Here is a 6,000-nt window from a genome sequence, read left to right on the forward strand (position 1 = left end):
CAGTCTATTTGGATGATGTTGTCATCTATAGTGAGTCTTGGGAAGAGCATGTAGATTGCATCAGAGCTCTGTTTGACCATTTGGCATGGGCCAACCTCACTGTAAATCTAGCTAAATGCGAGTTTGCCCAGGGCACTGTCACCTATTTGGGGAAGGTGGTTGGTCAGGGTCAGGTTTGGCCAGTTAGAGCAAAAGTTCTTGCTATTGATCAGTTTCCACCTCCTACCACTAAGAAAGAACTTAGGCGTTTTCTAGGTATGGTAGGGTACTATCGAGAGTTTTGCAAAAACTTCTCCACAGTAGTTGCACCTCTTCCTAACCTGTTGAGTTCAAAGGTCAAGTTTGACTGGTCCCTTCACTGTCAATGTGCCTTTGAAAATGTAAAGTCTGATTTCATCTGTACCTGTCCTGGCAGCTCCCCGTCTGGGTGATCCGTTCCAGTTACAAGTAGATGCCAGCAATTTGGCATCCACCTTACACCACTGATACAAACATTCCCGTATGAGTTATGTTTAGTTAAATAAATATAATTTTTGCACCGTTATTCAGTGTGGATTCTCTCCTTTGTTACAAGCCGGAGCCAGGTTTGTAACACTGATGATGCGCATGTCTTGAGTCAAAAAGCAGCGGGTTGTATACATCACGGCTGTGACTAGTGGTCAAAGTCAGGGCTGTAAAAGGTGGATAAACACATTTAATTTCGTAAGTTCTTCACAATAAAAGTCCCCCATTAGTTTGTCAGTGGAAAACTGTGTGAAACGTGAAGCAGCAGGAGCAAGAAAAGTTTTCATCTGCAGTAACTTAAAACGGCTCCGACACGGCTGAACGCGAGGAAACGGTAAAATAAAGCAGTTATCTGAAAGTACAAACAGAAACACAGGAGAAAAACCCAATTTCAAACCACAGAGATTCAGTTTCTACAAAAGTACTGAGAGCTGAACACACAGAGACTTAAGAACATCTTTCTCTCTGGTCTCCGGCACAGACATGAGTTGAGTCTCACTGCACAACACAGCTGTTTGAGGGGGAGAAGCGGGGAAAAGGGGAGTTGTCACGGGTTGGAGAGATGTCACCGCAACCCACTTGGAGGCGGGTCAGGCACACTTTGGCCCAACTCTGGAGATGGTCCATCACAGGCATAACTTGGCGTGGTAAAACTGGTAATGGAAACGCAAATTAGTGCAGCATGTTGCAGCCAAAAGTGCCAATGGAAAAACTCTAAAAATTGTTTATTTGATTTGCTTACACCCAACTATTTTAAAGAGATAACTGATTTTTTTTTCATTATTGTTTCATTATTTTGGTTGACGTTATTTGGAGAGAAGAGAATTGAGCATAGACTCGACTGTTCTGATCTGGAATCCTAAATCTTGTGTGTTCCTGTGTGTATTTGAGTTTTGTATGAATATTTGGTGTGGGGCATTTTGGTAAAAGGTGTCTGGTGAAGGTTCATACACAAGGAAACTCTTGTATCCTTTGTATGTGGTTAGGTTTTAATAGACTGTCAAACTGCTACAACGTGTAACTTGACAACGAAAGTAACGGCAGCAGCAGTTTAGACCTGCCATGCACAACAACATGGGTGCTGTAATTTAGATTCTTGTTATACCTGTAGGCAATTACAGCTATTACCACTGCAGTTCTTATTAAAGGAGGCTATTTTTGTGAGTGTACAGCAGGTTTTTGAGGTCTTACGAAACATAATTGGGGCATACAGCATGTGTTCTGTTGAATACTGTTAAGAGAATGTTGCAGGTCCTGGATGGCAGGGAAAGCAACCAGACAAATGTCTTGTTCAACAGGAGAAATGATGAGAGAGAAGCATTTGTTATTGTTGTCAGAGAGGATGCTCTCAGAAGAATTTATTAGCAACATATTCCATATCCATGTCTTATATCTCCATTTTCACAGATCAAACCACTCTTCTACCACTAAGAGAAATATACTCTGTTCAATTCATGTATCTTCATACCAAATAAGTTCACATGAACACCTTAAAACATGTATGCAATGAAAACTGACTTTTAACTTCAGTCATACTTCTTTCAGGGATGATAACCTATTGTGCATAGCATTTTATCATCATCAGTAATCTACACATATATCAACACTTCTTTAATTTATCGCTACCATTTTTAGCATGAAATAATTACAAAGAGAGACATATACTTACTGTTGCCTGAGAGAACCCTAACAAACAACCATATTTCAACACATTGCAATAACATATATAACACATTACAATAGCATATAAAAAACAGGAGCTTCTTACAGTGCCAAAAGCAGGGACAGAAGCGGGAATTCACTACAGAAAAACTGTACCATCTGTCGCGATATTAGCGTAAGCGTCATGCTAGCCTTCTACTGTCATTAGTGTGGGCTACACTACAGTTTACTCATGCATTTACAGCTTTTACAAGCACATAAAAGTGATGTTTTACTACTGAGACTTTTACCTAACATCATTACTATTTATTTTTCTAACGTTCAGCGGGCTGTAACATCAAACAGGAGAAATGATGCGAGAGAAGTGTTTTTTTGTTATCAGACCGGACTTGGCAGAATGACGAAAAGCTAGCAGTCCCTGTGCAAAGGTGATCCCTAAGTTACAAATGCTCTGCTACTGCCCTCTACTGGCCTGGATAGGATACAACACCAATACATTTAAAATGAATAAACAGAATTCTTACACCAAAAATAAAAGTTAATTTTACACCAAAATAAGAGAAATACACAAACCAAAAATGTGACACAAGTACATAGTTCATACTACTCTGAGTGACCTGTCTCCTGGTTACTTTGGAAAGGGAAGAGGGTTCTATAGAGATTATGTTTATCTACAAGAGAAAAAAGGGATGTGGGATGAAAAAGAATATAAAAAATGCAGAATGACTATTACTGTCTAAGGTCCGAGTTGATATAAACATACTTGACATCTGTATTTGATATAAATTGGAGTTTACTGTAACAGTGATGATCCATTTTCATTGGGAATTTTATTTTAGCAAAGAGGTACAAGTGTTAAATCTAAAACCTCAACACAAAAAACAGCAGGTTGCCTGCAGGTCGATCAAAGCTAGGCTAGGTAATGTATTTTAGAAGCATTTTTTGTTATATTTGTTGAAATTCTCTCTACATCCCAACAGCAATCAAATAAATGAATTGCTCTGACAATAAAAAGAAAAAAAATCCAGTATATCAGGCCAAATGAAATGATTGGACAGGCTATCTGCCTGTCAACCTACCTACCTGCCTATCTGCCTGTGCACTCATTACGCATGACACTGAAAGTTTGGAGGCCAGGCAAGCAGTGGGATACTGACGGATACGAAGCGATGAGGCTGCATGAGTTGCAGAAGGAGAGAAGAAAAAGACGAAGAAATATCAACATAAAGCAGAATTAAACACTCAGAAATCCTCACATTTCTACATACGCAGGTTTAACTGACTGTTGCTGTTACTTTCCATCACAGACTGTAAATAAAGACGAACGTAGCAAGGTGTGACATCATTTTGCACTGGAGCTAGTTTGAAGCCCAGGTTCCAGCTTGTGGTCAGCATCATCTTTTCTGTTTGGACCCAGGACCTTCCAAATAAGGAATGCAGTGTCGCCTTTCACACTTTGGAAAAATACCCCTCTATTTCCAAAGTGTGAAAGATACATTCTCATGCCGAAAGTGAACTGCTAGCTTACTGGGAAAATAGAGTTATGCACACCTAGGCTAACGTAAGCTACTTTACCTAAATTGTGCTAAGACGGCAGGAATCATAATCAAGTAAAACCAAGTTAAACTCAGTGCGAGTCCCTGAACTGGGGAGAGCAGTAGGTGAGCCAACTGTCAATCATAACTGTCAATTCAATGCCCACACAGCAGACATCAAAGCTACTATTCGTCTTCAAATCTTATTAATGGAGGAATAATTTCCAAAATGATCACCAACATACTTATTAGAGGGTCCAAATTTAGCAATTGAGACCATAATAACTTGTTGAAAAAAAATGGCTGAGTTAGTATTTCTAGAGAGAAGGTGATTTTTGAATGGGAGTCCATTGGAGCCAGGGATTTTTTGGAGCCAGTATTTAATGGCCGTTGCACTTTAAGGTACCTCTGCATTGGCTTCAGCCTCAAGCCATGGCAGTTGTCACCTGCTTTACATGCCTAGAGGTGGTATGGGTGGGCATATGCAAAACTGGTTTGACAGTAAGTGAACAGCTCCCCCTTGAGGAAAATCTGTAGCTGGCTAAATGTGATTGAATGAATTTGCGAGGCACTCGGCATTTAAAACGACTGTAGAGTTGATGCTTAAAACACAAGATGGTGAACAGCATATTAGGTTAACTTTAATCTATGAAAGATGCATGATTCCTTCTATCAACTATTGGTGAAAACAAAATGCATATTCAAGTGGAAATACAAAAATAAGCTTCATGCTGCTCACTATGTATTGAGTTTGCAGATGGACTCTGTGCCAGTGGCAATGCAGAGAATAAGATATTTTTGATGGTATTACTCCAGGAATTTTCTGCAGAAGAGAGGATTAAATGATGGTGAGGTTTTAAGGCCACACACCTCCAGGGCCTCTAAGAAGTTAATCAAATGTGTTGGGGAAGTTTATTTATATGCCCTGGTGTGATGTACGCATTTGGAATGGCAATGCCGTAACTCTAAACAACCCATGGCTGTATGAGTGCAACTTACTTTTTACAGCTGGTATTCAACATACATTGGTATAATTTCACTCCTCACCATAGAAAAAAGCATACTCTTCAAAGGAGGTTGTATAAATTGATTGGTTAAGAGCTCTTTCTATTCCCCTACCACAGCAATGTGAACACTAGTGCTATGCATCAGAAATAGACCTTTTCAGAAGTATGGAGGGAGGAAGTGGGGGGTGGGGGGTGCATGTATTTAAACTGGAGGCCTCACTGAATTGATGGGCACCAGGCGTGGAGCTTTTCTGAGGGGAAATCATTTGCATAATGTGAAAGTGGTTGGAGTTGGAGCTGAGAGCTCTCCTCTTGTGGGGACAGTCAGTGAAGTGGAAGGAGAGAGCTCCTATCAGATAGAAGACCAATACCAAGGTACTCTAGGAGGGTGATGTATGCCCGTGATATGCTCTTTTGCTTCCTGTCACCTGCCCATTTCATCTGCAAAACAATTTACTAACAATCTCTCAGACGTCCAGAGCCAATATGCGCTCATGAATTTGTTTCTGAAAGACTGCAACAGAATTGCTCCGCTTTCATTCCACTAATGAATCTTGCACAATAGTTTCCAGTAAACTTGTTATGATAAAAAGAAGGCTGATTGATCTGAAAATTGAAATTCAGCCAAATTTAATTTCTGAACACTGCATCTTTGGAAACAGAGGCAAGTTTAAACTTGAATCAAACATGCAAGATCGCTCTAAAATGACAGTTGTATACTATGACTTCATAGTCACACAATGTGCTGCTGTAGAGTTACTGTATTGAATTGTGATTTCACAGTAAAAATGTCCACTAGATTACTGTGATATAGCAGTATGCTGTTGTATATTTGCAGTATATATTGTAAAAGCAATGCAACTCAATAGCTAGTAATTTACTTTAAATTTAGACTTAAAATAACATTGAAAAATACTATAAAATTCAACCTGTTCACAATTTTTTTCTGTTAATCCACAACAATACTATAACATAAAAAGGTTAGATTCAAACAAACAAAGACACAAGCAAAATCAATTTAAGACATTTATTTTGCAATTTTATATACATTTTTCAGGACAGTGCTACTACTGCAGGACAATGCAATGATTTTGATAGAGTTGACCTTGCAAAATCTTCAAAGCTTGAACATTAATAATAATCATCAATTCATACTTGAAGCAGTTTTCAATTTAGAAAGAAAAGAAAGATGTCTACCAACACAATGTAAAATAGCATATCTGTTGACACAGTAAAATTGAGTGCACTACCATATATGAAAGGATAGGTTCACATTTTTTCAAGTCTATCTT

The 6,000-nt window shown here is 38.9% G+C and overlaps 1 long non-coding RNA gene across 2 annotated transcripts in view; it reads right to left on the reverse strand.

The window, feature by feature from the left end:
- Positions 1 to 6,000, reverse strand: part of LOC137169500 (uncharacterized) — a 42,930-nt gene that overhangs the window by 21,883 nt on the left and 15,047 nt on the right. The window contains exon 4 of one of the 2 annotated variants that reach the window (XR_010924475.1): positions 1,858 to 3,341. The exons of the other annotated variant lie outside the window; for it this stretch is intronic. This is a non-coding gene — a long non-coding RNA (uncharacterized lncRNA). Of the gene's footprint in view, positions 1 to 1,857; positions 3,342 to 6,000 lie in introns of those variants that run through there. 2 annotated transcript variants of the gene reach the window in all.

The sequence above is a fragment of the Thunnus thynnus genome, chromosome 18 (assembly GCF_963924715.1).
Source record: "Thunnus thynnus chromosome 18, fThuThy2.1, whole genome shotgun sequence".
NCBI classification, from domain to species: Eukaryota; Metazoa; Chordata; class Actinopteri; order Scombriformes; family Scombridae; genus Thunnus; species Thunnus thynnus.